This window comes from Thunnus albacares, chromosome 10 (assembly GCF_914725855.1).
Source record: "Thunnus albacares chromosome 10, fThuAlb1.1, whole genome shotgun sequence".
NCBI classification, from domain to species: Eukaryota; Metazoa; Chordata; class Actinopteri; order Scombriformes; family Scombridae; genus Thunnus; species Thunnus albacares.
In genome coordinates this window covers 30,060,755-30,082,417 of record NC_058115.1, presented here as the reverse complement: position 1 = coordinate 30,082,417, position 21,663 = coordinate 30,060,755, and the positions used below count along the sequence as shown (strand labels likewise).

The 21,663-nt window shown below is 39.8% G+C and overlaps 1 protein-coding gene and 5 non-coding genes across 7 annotated transcripts in view; all 6 read right to left on the bottom strand.

The window, feature by feature from the left end:
* The window catches only part of ppargc1b (peroxisome proliferator-activated receptor gamma, coactivator 1 beta), a 108,463-nt gene extending 101,782 nt beyond the window's left edge, over nucleotides 1-6,681 (bottom strand). The window contains exons 1-3 of one of the 2 annotated variants that reach the window (XM_044362795.1): nucleotides 6,666-6,681; nucleotides 1,408-1,525; nucleotides 304-406 (exon numbers count right to left, since the gene is read on the bottom strand). The gene's annotated coding sequence lies outside the window, so the exon portion shown is untranslated. Of the gene's footprint in view, nucleotides 1-303; nucleotides 407-1,407; nucleotides 1,526-6,043; nucleotides 6,128-6,665 lie in introns of those variants that run through there. The other variant, XM_044362794.1, reaches the window with a different exon arrangement.
* A 12,014-nt stretch (nucleotides 6,682-18,695) lies between these two features.
* trnal-caa lies at nucleotides 18,696-18,804 on the bottom strand. The gene is made up of 2 exons: nucleotides 18,767-18,804; nucleotides 18,696-18,741 (listed from the first exon to the last, which is right to left on the bottom strand). It is a non-coding gene; the product is annotated as a tRNA-Leu (tRNA).
* Nucleotides 18,805-19,133: 329 nt separating this feature from the next.
* On the bottom strand, nucleotides 19,134-19,242 carry trnal-caa. Its single transcript has 2 exons — nucleotides 19,205-19,242; nucleotides 19,134-19,179 (listed from the first exon to the last, which is right to left on the bottom strand). It is a non-coding gene; the product is annotated as a tRNA-Leu (tRNA).
* Nucleotides 19,243-19,610: 368 nt separating this feature from the next.
* On the bottom strand, nucleotides 19,611-19,719 carry trnal-caa. Its single transcript has 2 exons — nucleotides 19,682-19,719; nucleotides 19,611-19,656 (listed from the first exon to the last, which is right to left on the bottom strand). It is a non-coding gene; the product is annotated as a tRNA-Leu (tRNA).
* A 209-nt stretch (nucleotides 19,720-19,928) lies between these two features.
* On the bottom strand, nucleotides 19,929-20,037 carry trnal-caa. The gene is made up of 2 exons: nucleotides 20,000-20,037; nucleotides 19,929-19,974 (listed from the first exon to the last, which is right to left on the bottom strand). It is a non-coding gene; the product is annotated as a tRNA-Leu (tRNA).
* Nucleotides 20,038-20,481: 444 nt separating this feature from the next.
* Nucleotides 20,482-20,590, bottom strand: trnal-caa. Its single transcript has 2 exons — nucleotides 20,553-20,590; nucleotides 20,482-20,527 (listed from the first exon to the last, which is right to left on the bottom strand). It is a non-coding gene; the product is annotated as a tRNA-Leu (tRNA).
* Between the last annotated feature and the right edge of the window lie 1,073 nt (nucleotides 20,591-21,663).

The following is a 21,663-nucleotide window of genomic DNA, read 5'->3' as shown; positions in this document are numbered from 1 at the left end:
CGAGGATAGTTGATGACATTAACTGATGCCGTTGTAATTAAACAAAAATCTCACCATCTAATTCAGTCATAACTGTGATGCTGTTTATTGGGTTTTTCTGTTGTTGGGGAAACAGTAACACCCACTTAACTAACTCATCCTGTTTTTTTTTCATTTTAATGGCATGACGGCAAATCCCCCAGGACAGAGAGGAAAAAAGTGTAGACGTAGGGTGGTTGTTTTTCAGATTGTTGTTGAGTTGTAGCAGAAGCATGTTGCAAAATTTCAGGTGTTTTTTTCCAAAATAAAAGACTCGGTGCTCACCTTTGCCTTGTGAAGGTCAGTAACTCGGAGTTGTGTTGTTGTTTGTGGCTGGAAAATAGAACAATGTCTCTGTTTTGACCAGCCAATCGATGCGAGGCTCAACCTGAAACAAAATACCTTATTTTCAGAATATTGTTTACATCAGTGATGATGGATGCGTTTTAGTTCTGCAGAGCCACAGAAATCAACTGTCCTGCTCTACTTCTACCTCATTCCTGTGTAGTTGTATCATGATTTGATGAAGGTATCAGATACTCTCCCTCCTCTGTGTTGACAGCTTTACATGCCTGAACCAAACTCGGAGCTGTTTGGCTTCATTTGTTGCTGCCTGTCTCAGACGTTTGTTTGATGAAAACATTTTAGCGGCAAATTACTTTTGCAAAAAGAGTTTGGGCTATAAAACTAAACCAATAACTGCGTCTTATCAATTTCATGTTAGTGACTCATACAGTTTGCAAGGAACACAACGGCATCTGGGATTGAATGCGTATCCCAGAGTTACAGTGAGCGAGCACAGAGCTCCGTGACGTCAGCATAACACATCCTCTAAAATATAAACCCGGTGTTTCATTCAGTGTGAAATTATTACATTATTCTTAAAAATGAACCCCCGGAATGCCATGTACAAAATATTACACAATGCATCAAATTATTACATGATGCAATCTAAACTTTTACTGTAAGACTTTATGACATTTTTATGGCAATATGTGCCGTTATTGCATTATGAGTTTCCACAATTGCAGCTATTCCCAAAAGCCACTGAGGGAACATCAAGCGTGAGGACACACACTAACAGCAGTGATTGTAATGTTATCACTGCATTGCAGCACAGGGGTTTACTGCTGTCTAAATGTGTGCGTGCATGCGTGTGTGCGTGCATGCGTGTGTGTGCGTGTGTGTGTGTATCAGTTTGCTTGTGTGTGTTGGTAATGAAAAGGTTAACTATCTGAGGCAGGTGATGGCCATAACAGAGCTCTGCGTGTCTTTCAATAGCCTGGCTGACAACACTGACCTTAATACAATGTGTGTGTGTGTGTGTGTGTGTGTGTGTGTGTGTGTGTGTGTGTGTGTGTGTGTGTGTGTGTGTGCTCTTGCACTTACTTCTCTCTTTGTGAGGACCAAAAGAAGAACACTCTCTGTGCTCTTCACTTCTTCCGTTCTTCCTCTATTTCAACTCGGGTCTCATTTTATTACAGTATACACAGAGCAGCTGAGGAATCTGGAATAGTAAAAGAAGTCCGACAGGTCAGGAAACAGGAGTTGTCAGTTGATCCGACAGGTTTTAAACAAAGCCCCCAGGTTAGCCAAATTTGTTTGGAAGCGAAAGCAAAGGTGAACGGTGAAATCGTTACCCAAACTGTCTACTGGAAACACTCGCCGCAGTTTACAGGCTGACTTCTGTTTTTACTTTGACCCACTATATTTACTGTATTTCTGTGCACTGTTCCTGCGTAATGAGGGTTTATTACAAACATATTGTGCGCGCTCACTTTCATTTGCCTTCCAAATAAAGTGGTTTTGATAATCTGGATAAACTGTTGGCTTGTTTTCAACCCGTATGTTTGTCTGACCACTTGTGTTTCCTATCCACTGTTAGACCAGAGTTGTCAGAAAACAGAAATTATCCTTTAAAGGCGGGGTAAAGGTCGGGGTCAGGCATGCAGTTGTGATGGTTACAGTTAGGGTAAGGGAATAGAAAATGCTTTATGTCGCGAAGGTCCTCACAAGTATAGAAGTACAAGAGAAGGACAGAAATACTCATAATGTGTGTGTTTTTTTATGTGTTCAAAACAAGTTCAAGTTCAAGTATGTTGTTGTCCCAATTCTACATAGCAAAGGTATACAGTAAGATGAAATTTCATTTCTCCCAAAAGACCTACAGATAGACATTTGGATTGAGAATAAACACAACACATCAATGTAACAAGTTATAACATATCAATAGGAAAGGAACTATCAATAATGTAAAAGTGCAATATTACAAAGAAAGTGTTTATAAAAGAACAAGAGAGAAAAAAGGAATTTTTGGGTTTTTATTAGATATTTCTGTGTCCGTGTCATTAGACTGCAGCAAACAGAGATGAAGACCCTCCCCTTCATCTTCATCCTGTTAATCAGATATTAAATATATTGAATATCAGGTCAGCAGTCTCAATGTAAAAGCATCCATGCGGATCTCAAATTTGCATGTACTCGTCACATTGTTTAATGCAATCAACAGATACATAAAATAACTGCTTGTTAAACCACAGATTCAGTCAAGCCTATTGAAGACCGGTGCATAAAATATCATAAACCACCACACCTTGATCTCCTCATCAAATATAAATGTGCAATACAGGAAAAAGTCCATCCTTTAAAAACTTTAACACTGCTGTAAAACAGCCATCGGATGTACCTGGCACTTCTGGCTCCATTAAGTTTTCTGGTCTTTCGGAGACAAATGTGACATCATCTTCAGGTAGCAGCTTAAATTGAGTTTAATGGCAGAAAATGTTTTGGTCGAAACTTTGCACCAACTATCAACGATCATATAGAGAGAAATGTAGGTGATTGTGGTTTTTTTTCTCATTTCTATGCCGTTGTGTAACCACAGCACATGCTGTACATCCAACGAAAACTTCACCTCCAGACCTAACGGCACAAAAATCAAATGTATTACTCATCACTCATGTTGATTTCAAAACCGGCTGTCTCTTGTTTTTCTCAATCATTACACAACCTGCTATATCACTTTTCTCGCGTGCCTTCAAAACAGTTACATGAATAATCAGTGTTAATGTCCATTGACAAGTTATTTCTAGTCTAAGATGTGCTTTTGTGTGATGCTTACAGTAACAAATGAAGTGGAATGTACATTGTTTTTAAAATAATTTGACTAGAATGTGATATTTAGACAAGTTAATACCATGGCCGGATTAACCCATTGGGGCGATTAACCCTGGAGCAAAAATAAGTTTTGAATCACTACCCTCCCTCAGTTCTCTGGGCCTCGGGGCACTTGCCAAGTACAGTCAAGTATAGTGTACATAACAGGTTTAGATTGTGTTTTGCCCACAGTCCCAGAAACCAACTAGTGCTCATCTGCTAAAACACACATTTATTTATGAATATGCACCAAAAAAAAGAAAAGAAATATGCACAAGTGTAAGTGTAATACTAAAAGATAAAGGCAAACAACTACATTTGACATGAGGCCCATCAACAAGACAGCACCTCAAGATTTGGTCAAAATGCGAGGGCCACCTTGATAAGTCAGGAAAAATACTTTGGCTTTGGAACGACTTGTCCTCAAACAGTTATTTATTTGAAACCATGGGAAATGGCTCTTTTGTAGAGCTGCTAAAAGCTCATAGGCATCTAAAACCTGACAAGGACACACTGTTTTTGTGTCAGTAGTCACAAGCCAATAAGGTTGGGAAACTAAAGCTGTCAAATAAACACAATGGTGTAAAAAGAACAACATTTCCCTCTGAATTGTGGTGGAATAGTAGTATCAAGCATAAAATGGAAATACTCAAGTAAAGTACCTCAAAATTGTACCACAGTACATCATACTGTACTGTACAGTTTACTTACATACTTTAAGTAAATGTACTTACAGTAGTTACCTTCCACCACTGGGGGCCCCCAAAGGTTTTTGGGAGACCAAGTCAATTAGCCCTGGTCTCCCAAAAACCCGACCTCAGAAGAAGAATCCAACATTAATGCCAACAAACTAAGTTCCCAAGCAAGTTGGCGTTCGAGTCATGTCCTCTCCTTATGTTACAGTACTACATTTTATATTAGGCCCCTAGCCAGCTCTCTGATCCAGAGAGACTACCAGAATAACCTTCAACTTCTAAATCATCACTATCAAGGAAAACCATAACCATCAGGGGGTCAGCGGTCAGAGGTGAGACAAGCTTATTGATAAGTGCAATAATATATTCCTAAGGAGGATTAAGGATCAGAGAGGAGAGCTGGGATGTGGAATCAAAGAGTATGGGAGGAAGGCAGAAAGAACGTTTTTCAAATTTTGTACGACAGCCAAACAGAGCAAGAGGAGGAGTTCACTTCTGTAGTGTAATCTCTAAACTAAGTTGTCCCCTTTTAAAAATACTAACTCCTTTGGGGAAACATCTGCCAGCCACAAACAACTCTCTCTCTCTTCTCTTTTTATATTAAGTTTTCTCTGTATATGAACCGTTAAAACAAAAAGAGAAGGAGAAGAAACACAAAATGTGCCTGAGAGACAAGGAAGTGCCGCGGGAACTTACAAAACTAATGCCTCAACCCAAAAGGAAACTCCACTCAAGATGACAAACAGGGTATAAGCTGCAGAAACCCAGGCAGCGTTAGTGCCTCGGTATATCACACCGAGCTGCAGCGGACCACCACAACTACTAAAAACAATTCCAGGTCTCAGGGCTGTAAACCGAGATGCTATGTGTCTTAGCAGCATCCCGACCATCCAAGTTGACATTTCAATAACGTTTAGTCCTCAGGGTGCGGTCACCCATCCAAGAACAAGGCTGTGCATTAAGGTCAGGCCATTGCTTAGCAGGGCTAGTATGTGCCAGGCGGTCTTCGAAGCATGGACGGTATTTCATCTAAGTGGACGTTCCAGTATTATTTCAGGTTATGTCCTCATCTTACCTCCATGCTTTATATCTGCTCATCAAAAAATAACTCTGTGAGCTCCTGAACTCAGCCGACATGTTTCATGTAACGGTCACACTGACCTCAGATGACTTCAGGGATAATTGGACATACCAGTGGTTGCATCTTCGTAGTGGAGGTGAATAGTGATAGAAGCTTTTAATCTTATTAGGTTAAAGTGTTCTTACATTTTTGCATTTTTTGGTGCTAGCATTTATGTCCACACAAATACATGAATATCCATCATATACTGTAATTTGCATAGGAAATTTTCTTCTCCATGTATCTTAGATACTTTATCTTATGTGGAAGGTTGATCATAATAAAAGTGGGTTGCTAGCTCACAAGAGTGTCCAAACTATAAGGAGTTCATCGTCTGAGGATCATGAATGTCCAGTGAAAATGTCATGGCACTAAGGCCAATAAATTGTGTTATTGTGTAGATTTTGGCCAGATGGTTAGAGGAAAGTTTGGGGGTTACCGAAAACATTATGATTTATACTCTGGGAACATGGATATTCTCAGCTATGGCAGTGGGAACATGTTTGCATGGGGGTAATCCCCTACACTTGCACTACACTGTCATAGCACTGAGACTACTGTTGGATGAAAACTGCATTTGAGTTTTTGTATTTTGTTCATGCTGGAGAAGCTGTCTCAATCAGGTTCAAACATCTTTGTCACAACAGATCAATACAAAAAAAAAAAAAACAATAGGACACTTTACAAAATGTGGGAAACCATCTGTAAATCTGGTGAACCTCCTGATAGTTTTATTTAAATTTTTAATGACAGGAAAAACAAATCTTGCAACAATACAATGATATCTCAGCCACATGGAAGCAAGGATGCTGCAGCACTCTCAGCAATCCTCCTCGCCACAGCTACGTCCATAGCTAATTTCATGTCAGTCTGAACATAATTGTGGATTAGCATGCTGGCCGACCAACATCGCCTTCCTTAGGCCACTACAAGCAGTTGAGTTTTGCATGCAGTGAACATGTCATTATGGGATTTTCTGGGCATACAAGGGTCACTGCACAAACTGTCAAAATAAACCACTTCAAAAAGAAAAAAAATGCACATTTCCACTTACTGTATTTTGACTCATCTCAGGAAGATCCAGATCAAACAGTCAGTCAGTGACTGCGAGGAATCCAGTCATGTTAGAAGGATGTTCCAAATATAACTACCCTGGACAGCAACACATCGGTAGGCTACATACTAATCTAGACAGGCAGCCAGCCAACCAGTCAGTCAAAAAGGCAGTCAGCCAGAAAGCCACGCAGCCTGACATTGAGTTCACACTGCAGACATATATCTAGTTTCTACCGGCCAAACTTTAGGACTGAGTGGACCAATACTCAGGGCTGGACCTAGCACATTCAGTGCCCTAGCGCCCCTAACCTTATACCACACTCACTGGCTATAGCTCGCTTTACTACACCAAAACTAGTCCAATGGTTCACTCAAATTTAAATTGACACAAGAAAATGACGCAAATTACTGTGTAGATGAAGTTTTGCTTTATATGTTTTGCTCCAAATAGCTTGATGACAGTTTCAACTGAATGGCAATAATGTTTATGTTGTTAGCTAACGTCACCCCCAGCACTGGCTAGCAAATGTTAGCTAATTAGCAAGATTACATGATGCTAGCATGATTAATCCATTCACTAAAATTGACAAAATGCAAAGTTAATCATTAAATTTGCAAACCTTTCTTCTTGGCTTGTTTGTCATTTTCTTTTTTTTCTTCTTCTTTTTGTACTGTGCCCTGGGTGGCTTTTTCCTTTTTCATTTTCTCTAACTGTAGCGTTCTGCACATACACTTCACTCCACCATAACCATCAATGCTCTAGCATGTTCTGACTGTGATGATCACTCACTGATGAACACAACAAAACGTATTGTGCGCATCTTTAAGAGCTACAAACAAGTTGAATTAATTTATTTCCTCATAAAACCTTTGAAAAGATCTTTTAAATCTTTTAAAGAGTAGAAATTGTGCATTGTTAATGGTTTTTGTGTAGCTGTCTTCTTCTTCCCTGCCTTTATTATTAGCACATTGCTACATTTGTAGACACATTATCGCAGCCAACTATGTGTGTCCTTATGTACATGCACAATACAAATAAAATGGGGACCCACTCATAAAAACATTGCTCCATATTTCTACCATTAATTTTAACCCAAATAAAGATCATTCTCTAAACCGCACTTTTTACATGCCTAAACCTAGCCAAACCTTTACCATAGCGCTGTCACATAATAAAACATTATTTTCAGCAGTGATTTGTAACAGTTTTGGGAGACACTTCACACTTCTTTGTGTCATTGTGAAGTGTACGGACCAATGACATATTTAATTTGGAAGACTTGTATGTTCATGCTGCAGTCAAGCCAACATATAGGCGAACCGTCACGCTGGATGTGATGGAGGGTGACAGAGGATAGAGGGATAGTATGCTGTTTACTCAACTACGTTTACATTAACTGACAGCTGCAGTTAATACTGTAGTTATTTGCAGAGTAAAATTTCACAGTCGAGATATCTAACAAGCTCATAAAATATGATGCTTTGCCCAGCAGTTAACTCACTTTCTTTCCTAGAGTTAGAAGAGAAGATGAACGCCACTCTCACATCTGTGTGTTAATACAGAGCAAGAGCCAGAAGACGATTAGCCTAGCTTAGCATAAAGACTGGGAGCAGCTAGCCTGGCTCTTTTAAAATTTAACTTAGCAAGAACTGCTGTCAAGAATCAAACACTTTACTCTGATATTAAGTCCAGTACTTTTTAAGTTTGATGTTACTTTTACTTCACAGTTACATTTTAAAAGCAGAACTTTTACTCGACTAATAAAATATCATCCCATTGTCTTTTTGCTACTCTGTTATTGCTGTGTAAATTGAAGATGTGAGGTACTTTTAATCTTTAAATAGACAGACAGACAGAGAGGCAGTCTGTCAGAAAGCCAGAGTCAGCTAGCCAGATGCACTTAAGACAGTCAGCCGAGCTGCTGCTGAACCAGCAAAGCAGCTTCACAGCTGAGCCAGTGAAATACATTTTACTGTGAAATAGACCAATAAAATATGTGATGTATTCACCAGTGTACCACTTATAGAATTAAATATTTCCATTAAGAGCTAATAAACTATAGGGAACAGTGGTAAATCATTGATTCTAAAATCACAATCCCGTTTTGTCACCATAATTAAGGGTTAGTTATGAAAAGATAAACTGTAACTGATGTGAACGACATTCTGAGGAAAGTCAGAAATGCAAATAGGATCGAGACATGCAAATTTTGGGGCAGTTTAGACAGATATCCAAATTTGAAGACGGATAGCGAGCAGAGGGGCAGTTTCCTCTTTTGATGATGTGCTGTTGTTGACTTCCATTTCAAACAGTATTGATGGAAAAACCAACATTAGCTCACAGACTCCACCTACACCTGCCTCCCCCCCTACCCCCCCTCCCGTGTTATATTTAAAGATGGGGTCCTCAAAATGAATCAATTTACATTTCTCGTCCTTAAAGGAATTTTGCCGAGGACATCACTGAATCAAGAGCGCTCTGATTTATGGCGGTATTTAATTCAAGGCAGCAGGGATCATTGACATGTAACCAGGGAATTTCATTACTTGGTTGGCCAATCTGGTGAAAGGCTGCAGGAAAAATACTGTGTGTGGAGTGAATCCGAGAGAGACGCGGGCATTAATTCATTCTGTGCGTCGTTTGCTTTTGCTTGTTCACTCATTTGCTTACTCACTCACTCGCTCGCTCACTCGCTTCTTCACTCACTCATTCTTTGGCTCGCTCGCCCGGCATCTGACAGCAGACTGACCTTGACCTTTGCACTACTTAACACAGTGGAAGAAGCGATCCCATTTGTGTCCACTCACATACTGGTGGATTCGATTGCAGCTACATATGCTTTGACCACAGCAGAGCAATGCATTATTTAGCAATTTATTAACATGTTTTATGGTATATATTAATGTTTTTGTATGTATTTTCTCCTGAAGTGAAACAGCCTTGTCACCAATTACCTCACTCTTTGCTCACTGCAGCATGAATAATTTCTATCATATTAAATCAGCAAATATTTAATAAATCATTATTTTATTTATTTATTTTTTTGTAATCTCACATAATTATTTTAATGAGCTTGACACAACCAGCTGTGTTTCCCCTGGTGTGATAATCAACAAAACAATCATCAATTAATGATCATGATGGAAACATTTTGTGAAAAAAAAAAAATGGCTGAAATTTTCTCAATGTCACAAAAGGACTCTGTCATAATCTCCAAAAAAAAAAAAAAAAAAAAATCATATGACAACAGCATAATTTAATACCTCCGATTCTCAATGCTGTGTGTTCCCCTGTTGAGATGCAGTGGAGGAATAGTAACAAAAAGAGGGGAATTTGTACTAAAAAGACTCTAACTCTGGAAAATATTCAATTGATTTTACCAATTTGAATGGCTGAAGCTTCATATTAACTTCAGATGAACTTCTGAATACATTTTTGCACAAAACAAGAGCTGTGGATTTAGTCCCCGATCAGTTACACTGAAAGCACGTTGAGAATGGATCTTTTAACGGCCAGTATGAACTGAGGGAATGATTACAGCGAGAAAAAACAATGTTTATACGGGGACGTGATGTTTATTCTAAGACAGACTTGAGAAATTGTGAACCTATCCTTTAAGATTCCCTGGATTTTACTAGATGTGAAAGGAAGAAAATACCATTTGATAAAAAAAAAAAAAATACTCTACATACTTACTATAACTGCTGTATTCACTATGAGGTATCTGTTTTACATCTACCTGAAGACACAGTTGTATTTGCCAGGCTGGATGTATGTAACATCGCCTGTTGGCAGCAGCTTGCAGGGTTCTCATGTAGCCTCTTGTATATCTGTGATACGATTTATGATATAATTTATGAGGTGATCTTGAGTCAAAGCCAGGCTCTCTGTTTCAAGGTGGTGCTACATCACAGCCTAAAATGCTTATGGAAGGTTTGGATGTGAACACACACTGTAAATAGATTTTATTGGGTATGTCCTCACATAGTGACCTATCGAAGACCGTTGCTGTATTAATAACCCATCCTGTGGTGTTTGGTATTTATATCAGCGTGTCTGTCGTCTGCCTGTCTGTGTTCACACTCTTTACAGCTGCAGTGATTTAAAATGTCGAGGGAGCTCTGTGGGTTGCCGATGCTGACGGATGACGCGTCACGCACGGACACCTGCTACAAAAACACACCGAAAAACGAAATATGCGGCAGGGTGTATTCCATTAGAGTCCACGGATGGCAAACAGGTTTTCATTTCACCAACCAAACACTTCAGCAGCTCTTCTAACTGATTAGTTTCTCCCTCTTTTGCAGGTTAAACAGTTGCTGCTTTGTTAGACTGAAATCTTGAGAACTCTTGGCCCTTTCTGTCTGTGACTGGACGCTGCTGCGATATGTTCGTGGTACCCAGATGATTAATCCTGCTGACTTTGGTGATCCCAAAGCTTCGCATTGAGTGCCACTGTCATGTCAAATTTTCCACTTTACCAGTGAAATATCTCAACATCTTTTGAATGTGTTGGCACAAAATGTAGTACAGGCATTCATTGTTCCCAGATGATGGATCCTCGAGCCACCATGAGGCTCACATTTGTGGTTTTGGGTGAAATGTCTCAAATATTGGGTGGATCGCCATAGATTTTGGTACAGATATTTATGTTCCACTCAGGATGAACTGTAATCGTTTTGGTGGTTTCCTGAATTTCCATCTAGTGCCATCATCAATTCAAAAATTTGAATGTGTCCAATGATTTGGTTTATGACCAAATACCTGCAAAACTTCTTCCTCTCTCCTGTCCTTGTAGCGTCTCTCACCGTACCACATCACCCTGTTTATGTTCATGTTTAAGAACAGGACACAAGACTGGGCTATATCTTTAAAATTATGCCCTAATACATTAGATAGATTTGATCATGTCTGTGGTATTAGTTTAATCAGTCAAAATTAAGAAATGAGGTTTAAGTTTCCTTGATTCATCAGTTTGGGTTAATTATGCAGTTCATGGCACAGTTTTATGATGAAAGTGTACATTTAAGTAATTGTCCTCTTGTGTGTGAAGGAGGTTTGTATGTGTGTGTGTGTGTTTGTGGTGACATGCTATAAATTTCAGTACATTAACCAACATGTGTTGTAAAGACACAGCAGTGTGTACATTCCTCTCTCATACAAACAATAATCTAGCTCAAGGCTGAGGCAACGCATTGAAATGCAAAACCTACAACTGACATTGCCTTTAACAAATATTTGCAGCGTACGACTGTGCTGCTGCCTTCAAGTGTTGTTGTAAATATAACCGGTGAACAAGTGCACATGAACAGCCCTGCAGAGTGGGTCACAAAACCAGAAAAAAATTACAATTTGCAATGGTAATTGGATTGCAATGATGCAGTGAGGAGCTGACACCAGTATGGAAAAATGTTAAGGTTATAGGCACAACCTGCCTTTTACTTGAGTGGTCAGACAGTAATGACATCCGATGTCTGTGAAACCTTGTATATATTTATGAATTTGTTTTTATTTATTTATGGTTTATTCACAGATATATATTGTGCTACGGTGTCCATCTGTTAAATAAAATAAATGTTTTTTCTCCTTCTAAATCACAAATACATACATCTGTACTATTTCCATCACAATATGAAAGGCTCACAAAAGAGGGAACCCTCATTCTTCGGCTAATAGCTGGTAAGCAGCCAGGATGAGAAAATACCAAATCAGTTTTTTAGAACTCACAGTAACATATTTTTAACCACAAAAGCCATAAATAACTGCTTTCTGTAGCGCTCGGAGGCAGCATTAAAAGGAGAAACACTGGTCTGACCTTCACTTCAGTCCCACCTCACCAGCCACTCCTCTCCTCATGTTTACTTCCCCGCAGCCTATAATTGCCATACTTCAGCTACAGAGAGCCCTGAGTTATTCACACGCGTTGGTTCCTCTCTCATAAAATCTTCTTTTCAGCGATATGTGTCATCAGTAAAGCATTCTGAGAGAAACTATTGTGAAAAATTGCCCAACTTATTATCACGTATTCTCTCCTCTGATTGGTTAATAAGAGGTGAATCCCGGGCCGAGGATGAGCTCACGTTGCCCGAGGCTCCACACATTCATACATGATGAATAATATACGGTATCCTGCATGTGTAGGATAAATACACCCATACAGACGCACAAAGCCTGGGGTGGTACCTACATGTGCTGACATGACAGTTAACGTGTATACAGCTTTTCTGCGTTCACACAGCCTGTAGCTCCACATTCTTCACCAGTGTAACACGTGAACAGTTACACAAAAACACTGTTGACATGGAGGCTTATGTTGGGTGAAGTCATGCATTTTGTGTTCAGCTTCATGTAGAGAAAAGAGTCAACCAAGTCAATCAATCAATCAATCAATCAAATGCATTAGAGTCTCTGAATACATCTATGAAGAGGTTACAGTCATCAAGTTTCAAGTAAGACAATCACATCAGTAGGACAGTTTTGGCCATTAAAAGTTCAGTTGTGAACGACTAAAAAGGTTTTGTGACCACACAAACATTTGGTTGTGCTTTCCCTGTTGATCTGGTCCTACATCACCGAAGAAAATACACACACACTGAAAAGAAAAAGATAAAAAAAGGCTCTTCAGATGCAAAATTAAGGTGAAAAAAGGAGACTCAGATAGGCAGACAATCACACAATCAGTGATGCTCAATCAGTAGAAAATTGCAGAGACAGAAGGTATTTTGCATCTCGAAAAGACACAGAAAGTGTCAAGTGGAGTGTCATCGTGTTATCCCATTCATTTTTCATGAGAAGGGCCAAATCTCTCAGTTAGAACAGTTAACAGTTAAAATGAACTGTTAAAATAAACCAGCTACGACCTGGAAGGGGTAAAATGTTTTACAGAATACTGTTGTGAGTTTATGAAATACAGAAGGGTGACAAGTTGATGGAAAAACCAACATAAAGTGTCTCAGGAAGGTGTTGGGCCACCACATGCCACCAGAACAGCTTCAACGTACCTTGGCATTGATTCTACAAGTCTCTGGTACTCCTCTGGAGGGATGAACACCATTCTTCCAAAGGATATCCCCTCATTTGGTGTTTTGATGGTGGTGGAGAGTGTTGTCGGCCCAAAACCTCCCATAGGTGTTCAATTGGGTTGAGATCTGGTCATAGCATATGATTCACATCATTTTCATACTCATCAAACCAATCAGTGACCCCTCGTGCCCTATGAATTGGGGCATTGTCATCCTGGAAGAGACCATTCCCATCAGGATAGAAATGTTTCATCGTAGGATAAAGGTGATCACTCAGAACAACTTTGTATTGATTTGCAGTGACCCTTCCCTCTAAAGGGACAAGTGGAACCAAACAATGCCAGCAAAATGCCCCTCACAGCATAACAGAGCCACCAGATCCCCTCACAGTAGGGGTCAAGCATTCAGGGTCTCTCGGTGTACGCCACACATGCACTCGCCCACTTGTCGAGAATATGGTGAAGGATGACTCATCTGACCATATCACTATTTTCCACATTTCTGTAGACCAGTGCCTATTGTTTTTGCACCACTGAACTCTCAAATGTGCATTCATCTTTGTAATGAGGGGTTTTTGCACTGCAACCCTACTATAATATCCCTCTCTATGTAATTGTCGACGGACCGTTCTTGCTGACACAGTCTGATCACGTCCTGCATTGACATTCTCAGTCACCTGAGGACGAGTTGCTCTTCTGTTCTTACTCACATAGCGCACTGACGCACGAGCATCACGGTCATCGAGCGTGTGTCGTCGACCGTGATTTCTGACCCTATTTACTGACGTATCTCCTGTAGATTTAAACGCAGATGTCACGTTAGTCACTGTTCCTATTGAAACACCAGCCAGTTGAGCAGCCTTTGTGACTGACGCTCCCGGCGAAATACATTCTCATACAAAATCAGAATCAACTGGGACTGCTCAGCGTTTTCATACATGCCACAGAGCGTGAGTGTTAATTGCTTAATTGTACCATGCAGTGCAGCTGTGTGGAAGCATCTGCATTCGTTATGTTTCTCCACTCATTTATTGAGGTTTTTCCTTCAATTTGTCACCCATCTGTATCTTATAACTACTAAGAGAAACATACACTAATAAAAAAAAAGTAACATTTACTAATGTTTATCTCGTGATTTAATACTTGTCATAAATAAGTACTGATCCAGAAAGCATCATGGGACACTAAAACAGTCCACCATAATCCTGCATAATAGATTGTCCTTATGTTTACATACAGTATGTTGAATCTCATGATGTATTAGTATTAATACAAGTTAAAGGCCTCCCATAAACAATCAGTGTCTTATTGATGAGTTCTGCAACGGAAATCTGATCAATCAAGCTTTAATAAAAGGCCAATATCAGCCTCATACGTTAATATCTCATAAAACTGTCTAGTGACATTACACACAGCGGTGCAGACAGACAACATCCTCTATTGATGTGTATTGAAAGCCATGTCTTGTTTGTAGTTATCAATCAGTGCCGTGGCCTATTTTATAGACGGGTCATGTGTTCATTGATCAGCAGGGGAGGGTGGGGGTCATGTTCAACTCCAGCTGTGTCAAAGCAGGCGATCGATAAAACTCACACACTACGTTGTAGCAACCGACTAAGCTTAGTTCAAACTTTTCATGTTATTTTCTTGTGGATTGAAATGTTGGCTGTCAGTAGGCCATGTGTGTTCTCTGATCACATGACTGCCTGTCCATGCATTGATATCACCACAAGTCAGTATCACATCACACCTCCTTAGTGCTGATTCACACCGGAAACTCATTTGTGCATTGGTGATGAAGTGACTAGCAGTAAGTAAAACATGCTTTACTTTCGTGATGCAGTTTATACTCCAGTAGAGCAAAGTCATTTATAATTGGAGGGTGAGACAAAATTAATATAGCTTCCTCTTTTTTAGACCCTCTTGTTCTCCTGGTTCCTTCAAAAGTCTGCCGAGACGGTTTGCTATTGGTCATCAGTACTAATTTGGGTGTCAAAGTTCACCAGAGGTCTATGTGAAGGATACCACAAACACAACTCGACATAATGTACACAAAGAAATTACTGACACGGAACAAGAACATCTCAGGTAAGTGTCCGATATTTGACCATGCATTGAATCAGGGTACATGTTCTTTTATATAAAGTTGTCTCTTGTTTAGATTAGCATCAATTAATGTCCATGTCTTAATATATTTGTCAACCAATTCAAAGTTTCCAGAATTGTTAAAGAAAACTGTCATTATAAACCTTTCTGTTTCTAATCCCCTTCAAAGTAGTCTCTTTGAGATGTGCTTCTTCCATCCCTGGAAACATTTCTTGTAGTTATATTTTATCAACATGTCCAGAGTCTCCTGTGATTCCTGGATTTGTTCTACAGTAGCAAACCTTCTCCCTTTTAGTCTTGATTTTAGTTTCAGCAAGCTGTAGGCAGACGCTACCGAGCAGTGAAGCCGATAACTACACCTGTGCTATTGATGGCTTCGGGGAATATTTGGATCCCCTCCCTCATGCCTTATTTGATTCTGTAGTACTGACATCACTTTTTGTATCCACATTTTGAAAGAGGGGGGTTTTATGTTTGTGTGTGTGTGTGACACTGTGTATGGCCTCTCTCTGAATCAGAGGTAGACAGAATGTAGCGTTTTGTTCTTGACCTTATATCTTTGTGAAGACCATTTTGAGCTTTAAACCTCATGAGTGACGACATTTCATTTCTTCAAAGGGTTATTAGAGGGTTTGGACTTGTTTTTTCCAGTTAAGGTTAGAGTTTAGCTTTAGGTCCAAATAAGGAAACACATCATCCTGCAACACTGTTTAGGTGGATTAGGAGAACATTATAGCAATGTGGGTCCTCACAAGTACACTATAAACTGTGTGTGTGTGTGTGTGTATCAATTCTCCTTTCTCCTCTTCGATTTTCACCACTACTCCCCTCCTCTCCTCTGTATCACCACTCCATCATCTCCTTCTCTTCTTCCTCCTCATTTCTCCCTCTTTCTTCCCTCATCCTCCTTTCTCTCACTCTTCATCTTCCTCCCTTTCCCCTCTGCCTTTTGCTCCTTATCCATTTCTTCTCATCCATCAACTTCTTTTCCTATCATTTCATTTCCCTTTTAACTTCTATCCTTCTTCTCCTTCACTCCTTTTTTTGCTCTTCTTCTTCTCCCTTCTCTTCCTCCCCCTCTCAACATCTTCATCTTTCTTCCTCCATTTTCTTTTCTCCTCGTCCTTTCATCCTCTTCCTCATCACCTTTCTCTTCTCCTCATTTATGTTCTCCTTTATATACTCCTTTTTCCACAGTCTACCTCGCTCCCATCCTTAATTAACATCTTGCCTTTAATACTTCCATCTCCTCTCTTCACTTTATTCACCTCTCCCTCCTATAACTTCCTCCATCAGAACCTCATTTTCCTCTTTTTTTTTATTTCTCATGCCACATTTTCCCTCCTCATTCTTCTTCTCCTGCTCCTCATCTCTCTTACTGCACCCCTCTCCATCCTCCCTCTCCTCCTATCATCATTACCATCATCCTCATATACGTTATTATATCTCTCTGTGTTTCACACACCCACACACACAGGTGACAAACTGAGGTGCAAACGTGCAGCGTTTTCAAATGTCCTCATTTATATGCTGTCTCACTGAGGCCATTCTAATTCCTGATAAAGACGGGAGAAAGGAGAGCTTCTCTGTTCCTTCGCAGTATCTGCAAATTCAACAACTTCCACAGCAAACTCCTCTTTCTAATCACCTTCTGTTCTCCCTTTTCACCAAATTCAGCTTGCTGGACACTCAATAGTACCAATAGTACAGTTGAGTGAAAAATTGTTTCCAAAGTTCAAAAGATGTTGCAATCAAGGCCTAAAAGAGAACATGTGTTTGATGTGTGTTGGAAATTGAATAGATTGTTTGTAAAGATGGACGTAGCGATCACCCATTGATTCCATTGGAGCCAGTTTGAAGCTCAGAGTTGCAGCTTATGGTCAGCGCCATCTTTTCCATTTGGAGCCAGGACCTTCCAAATAAGGAGTATGGGGTGTTGCCTTTCACACTCTGGAAACCCACTCCGAAGGCCGAAGCGAACACTAGATTACTGCACACTTGGGCTAACATTAGGTACTTAAGCTAAATTTTGCTAACAAGGCAGTATCGTAATCAAGTAACATCAAACACACCGAAATATTACGACAATAGTCTGAATTGGTGTGAGTCCCGGAGCCGGGGAGAGCAAGTGACCCCTAGCACACTTATTAGAAGGCCTGAATTTCGCGATTGAGACCATAATGACTGGTTGAATCAGTATTGCTAGAGAGAATTTGACACTTTTTGAATGGGAGTCAACTGGAGCCAGCATCTGGCATACGTTGATGGCATTGCACTTTAAGGTACTTCCGCACTACCTTCAGCTTTAGGCCATGGTAGTTGCCGTTTGGTTTGAAATGATGATGAGGGTTATGATTGAACTGGGAGGAAAAATATTATGTTTGTAATAGAATATTCAATAAACACCAAATTTGCAGTGACTTTGTCTCTAAAATGAATCAATAATCATGAATCCTAAGCTATTTTACCCACAGGACATTAATATTTCATGCACTAAATTTCATCCATCACATCATGAGTGACCTATGTAACATCGCAAACATCATTTTTGTGATGAAGCAAAATACCCTATAACCATACAGTGTTGAGCCTCTGCACTGAGTTGTGAGTGTGCTGGTGTCACAAATGTGATTCAGTTGAGTGTCCTTCAATTCAAGTACAAAACATTAAAAATGACCATAACTGGGAGTTAGGTTGTCATGCACCGTCAACTATGAAACACCCCACTGGCTCTATTTATTCTGGCATACTCTCTATCCTTCGGCCAGCATTTTTCAAGTCTCCATGAGTAGAATTGCAGACCTTGGATCAGCAGGCACGCCTCCCTGACTGTCTTATTCTCAGCAACCTGGGAAATAAAAGCTGTCTGCAGAACAACTCTCCTCGTGTAGGGTGCTGCTGTAAAAGTCAGCCTAAAAACTACATGATTCTCACAACCTTGTTGCTTGATTTCCATTGAGAGTAACCAAAAGTGTTTTCTGTGAAAACTAGGACACATGAGTGCATTCCTCCTCCTCTAGATCTAAACAGGAGAGAGAGAGAGTTGTCTGTCAGCAAGATCAGTCTGCATGATAATACTATACTATATCTTATGCAGAAAGAATAAAAATGCATGCAAAAATAACATTATATTTATCTGGGGAAGACTTTCATTCAAAACATTTTATAGTTCTCTAATTAATCTTGTTCTCTAATTAATATTCTAATATTGCTAAATTTTCCCTTTTCTTGTGTTTGCTCATTAAGCCTGAAATCTTCTGCCTGACTGTAAAAACACTTGACATCACCTATTCATCAGCTAACTTTTAATTTTTCTTGACTGTGATACACTATCTCTTCTTGCCACTAAAAACAGGAAGTATGATAGGATGTGTCAGGGAAGTGATTTGAACTAATCACCTTTAATGTGACCAACTATTAAAGAAGGATTTACCTTGAGTCTGGTGCCTTAGAGCAATCAACCATACTGATAGATCTAGCTCTTGCACTGAAATACCAACTGTATAATAAGTTCATCTTAACTGACAGGAGTGGGATTTGAACACACGCCTCCATTAGGAGACCAGAATTCTCTTTATTCAGGAAGGACAAACCTTGAGTCTGGCGCCTTAGACCACTCGGCCATCCTGACAGCTTTGCTTTCAGAGTCCAGTCTACCAGCCTTCTTTCTCTTTCAAAGACTGTGGACACATTATCACATCTCCCCTCTCTTTAAAATGGTGGGCTTTTCACTCCTCCTTCAAGTTGGGCCATTCAGAACAACTATAAACACATTTGTTTTCTGACGAGGTCGGACAAGAGGTCATGCAAACTTCTTTTTGGGCTTAACCTGAGCATTAGACCACTTGGCCATTCTTACTTCTCCAGTTGACATCGCCCAGACTACATAGTATTTGTATTTAGTAAACGATGAAAATTGCGTTAAATGGTACCTCTTCTTTTCACTAAAAGACATTGAACTGTCAGGAGTGGGATTTGAACCCACGCCTCCATCCGGAGACCAGAATTCCCGTTGTTCAGGAAGGATGAACCTTGAGTCTGGCGCCTTAGACCACTCGGCCATCCTGACAGCTTTGCTTTTAGAGCTTAGTCTACCAACCTTCTTTCTCTTTCTGATGTGGACAAGAGATAGTATGCAGCGTTTTCTCTTTGGTAAAATTACTAATTATTTCTGATGTGTGAGCAGCAGAAGTTGAACCTACACTTCTGTTTGGAAACAAGAAGTACCATTCGTCAGGAAAGACTAACCTTGAGTCTGACTGACCTATATAGCCGTTCAGAACAACTATAAACACATTTGATTCCTGAATGGATGAGGTCGGAGAGGAGTACGGAATACGTATTACTTAATATTGAGCATAACCTAGTATTTGTATTTAGTAAACAATGAAAATTGGGTTAAATGGTACCTCTTCTTTTCACTAAAAGACTTTGAACTGTCAGGAGTGGGATTTGAACCCACGCCTCCATTAGGAGACCAGAAGTCCCATCGTTTAGGAAGGATTAACCTTGAGTCTGGCGCCTTAGACCGCTCGGCCATCCTGACTATTTACTTTTTTCTGTTTAGTCTATCAAAAATGTTTCTCTTTAAAGAACAGAGTATACATCAAAAATATAATCAGGCATTCATGACATAAGAGTGGGATTTGAACCATTGCCTTCACCAGGAGACTAGTGTATATTGTAATTGTATTCAGTACATGGTGAAGACAGCATTGAAGGGTACATCTTCCTTTCAAGGAAAAGCATTTGACATGTCAGGAGTGGGATTTGAACCCACGCCTCCATTAGGAGACCAGAAGTCCCATTGTTTAGGAAGGATTAACCTTGAGTCTGGCGCCTTAGACCACTCGGCCATCCTGACCAGTCATGCTTGGTTGGTCTTGTCTACCAAATTTGTATTTGTATTAAGTACAGTATGAGCAAAGAAATCTCCCAAATATGTATCTTTATTTATTCACTACACTGTAAGGATTGTATTCACTAAAACCTCTCTGAAGGGGATATGAACACTCAACACCATTGGGAGACCAAAAAGTCTGATTGTTTGGGAAAGACTAATCCTAAAACTGGTAACTTAAACCCTTAGGCCATCCTGACCGCTTATCTTTTCTCTGTTTAGTCTACCCAAAATGTTTCTCTTTCAAGAACAGAGTGTACATCAGCAATATAATCAGGCATTTCTGACATAAGAGTGGGATTTGAACAATTGCCTTCACCAGGAGACAAGTGTATATTGTAATTGTATTCAGCACCTGGTGAAGACGGCATTGAAGAGTACATCTACTTTTCAATAAGACATTTAATGTGTCAGGAGTGGGATTTGAACCCACGCCTCCATTAGGAGACCAGAAGCCCCATTGTTTAGGAAGGATTAACCTTGAGTCTGGCGCCTTAGACCACTCGGCCATCCTGACAAGTCATGCTTAGCTGGTCTTGTCTACCAAAGAAATCTACCAAACATGTATCTTTATTCAGTACACTGTAAGGATTGTCTTCACTAAAAGACTAAAAATATGAACACTCAACTCCATTGGGAGAACAAAAATTCAATTATTTGGAAAAGACTAATCCTAAACTGGTAACTTAGACCATTAGGCCATCAGGGACTGCTTGTTCTTTTCCTGCGTAGTCTATCAGCATGTTTCTCACATCAGCAACATAATCAGGCATTTCTGACATGGGAGTGGGATTTGAGCCCATGTCTTCATCAGGTTCATCATTCAAGTTGTGTGATCTATATTGTATTTGTATTCAGTACATGGTGAAGATAGTATCACTGACGATTACATCTTCATTTTCACACCAAAAAAATTGACATCAGGACTTCTGGAAGGTCTGAGTCTGGCGCCTTAGGCCATCCTGACTGTCAGACAACCTTGCATCTGTGCCAGGTTTCACAATATTGTTTAATAGTGAGCATAAAATACTTCCACTGACTGTGTTAAATGTGTGGTAGAAGCCAGATGATAGACTAAACCCAAACACGTCACAAACATCCTCAGAGACAAAGAATTTTTCCAGTGTAGCAGCACTGACATAGCAGCCATTGGCGGAGACACAGATGTCCAGGGTATGTCTAGGTTGATAAATAGCAAATGATGCATAAATAACAGATGTGCAAAATACAGCTAAATGTAAAAATATCCTGAAGACTGTATATTAGGCTCCCTGCACAGATTAACAAAAGTGATTCTTTTAAGTCTTTTAAGTCTGGACACATAGAGAGCTGGTTGCAAATTATTTCTTGTTGACCATAATTGCTTCATGTGTCCAAAACTTAAAGTCCCTCTCCAGTCATTAAAATTTATTTTCCTTCTTGCTCCTTCTTTTGGATGTTTGACCTTCATGCGTAGATTGATGTATGTGTCTGACACTAGAATGCTGCTTTCACAGTCATATGCTGAAGGGTGGAAGTTTCCCTGAGTTCACCTTAAATCTGAGTTTAAGGTATGTACCTATGAGCATGATTAGTGAGATCACATGTAGT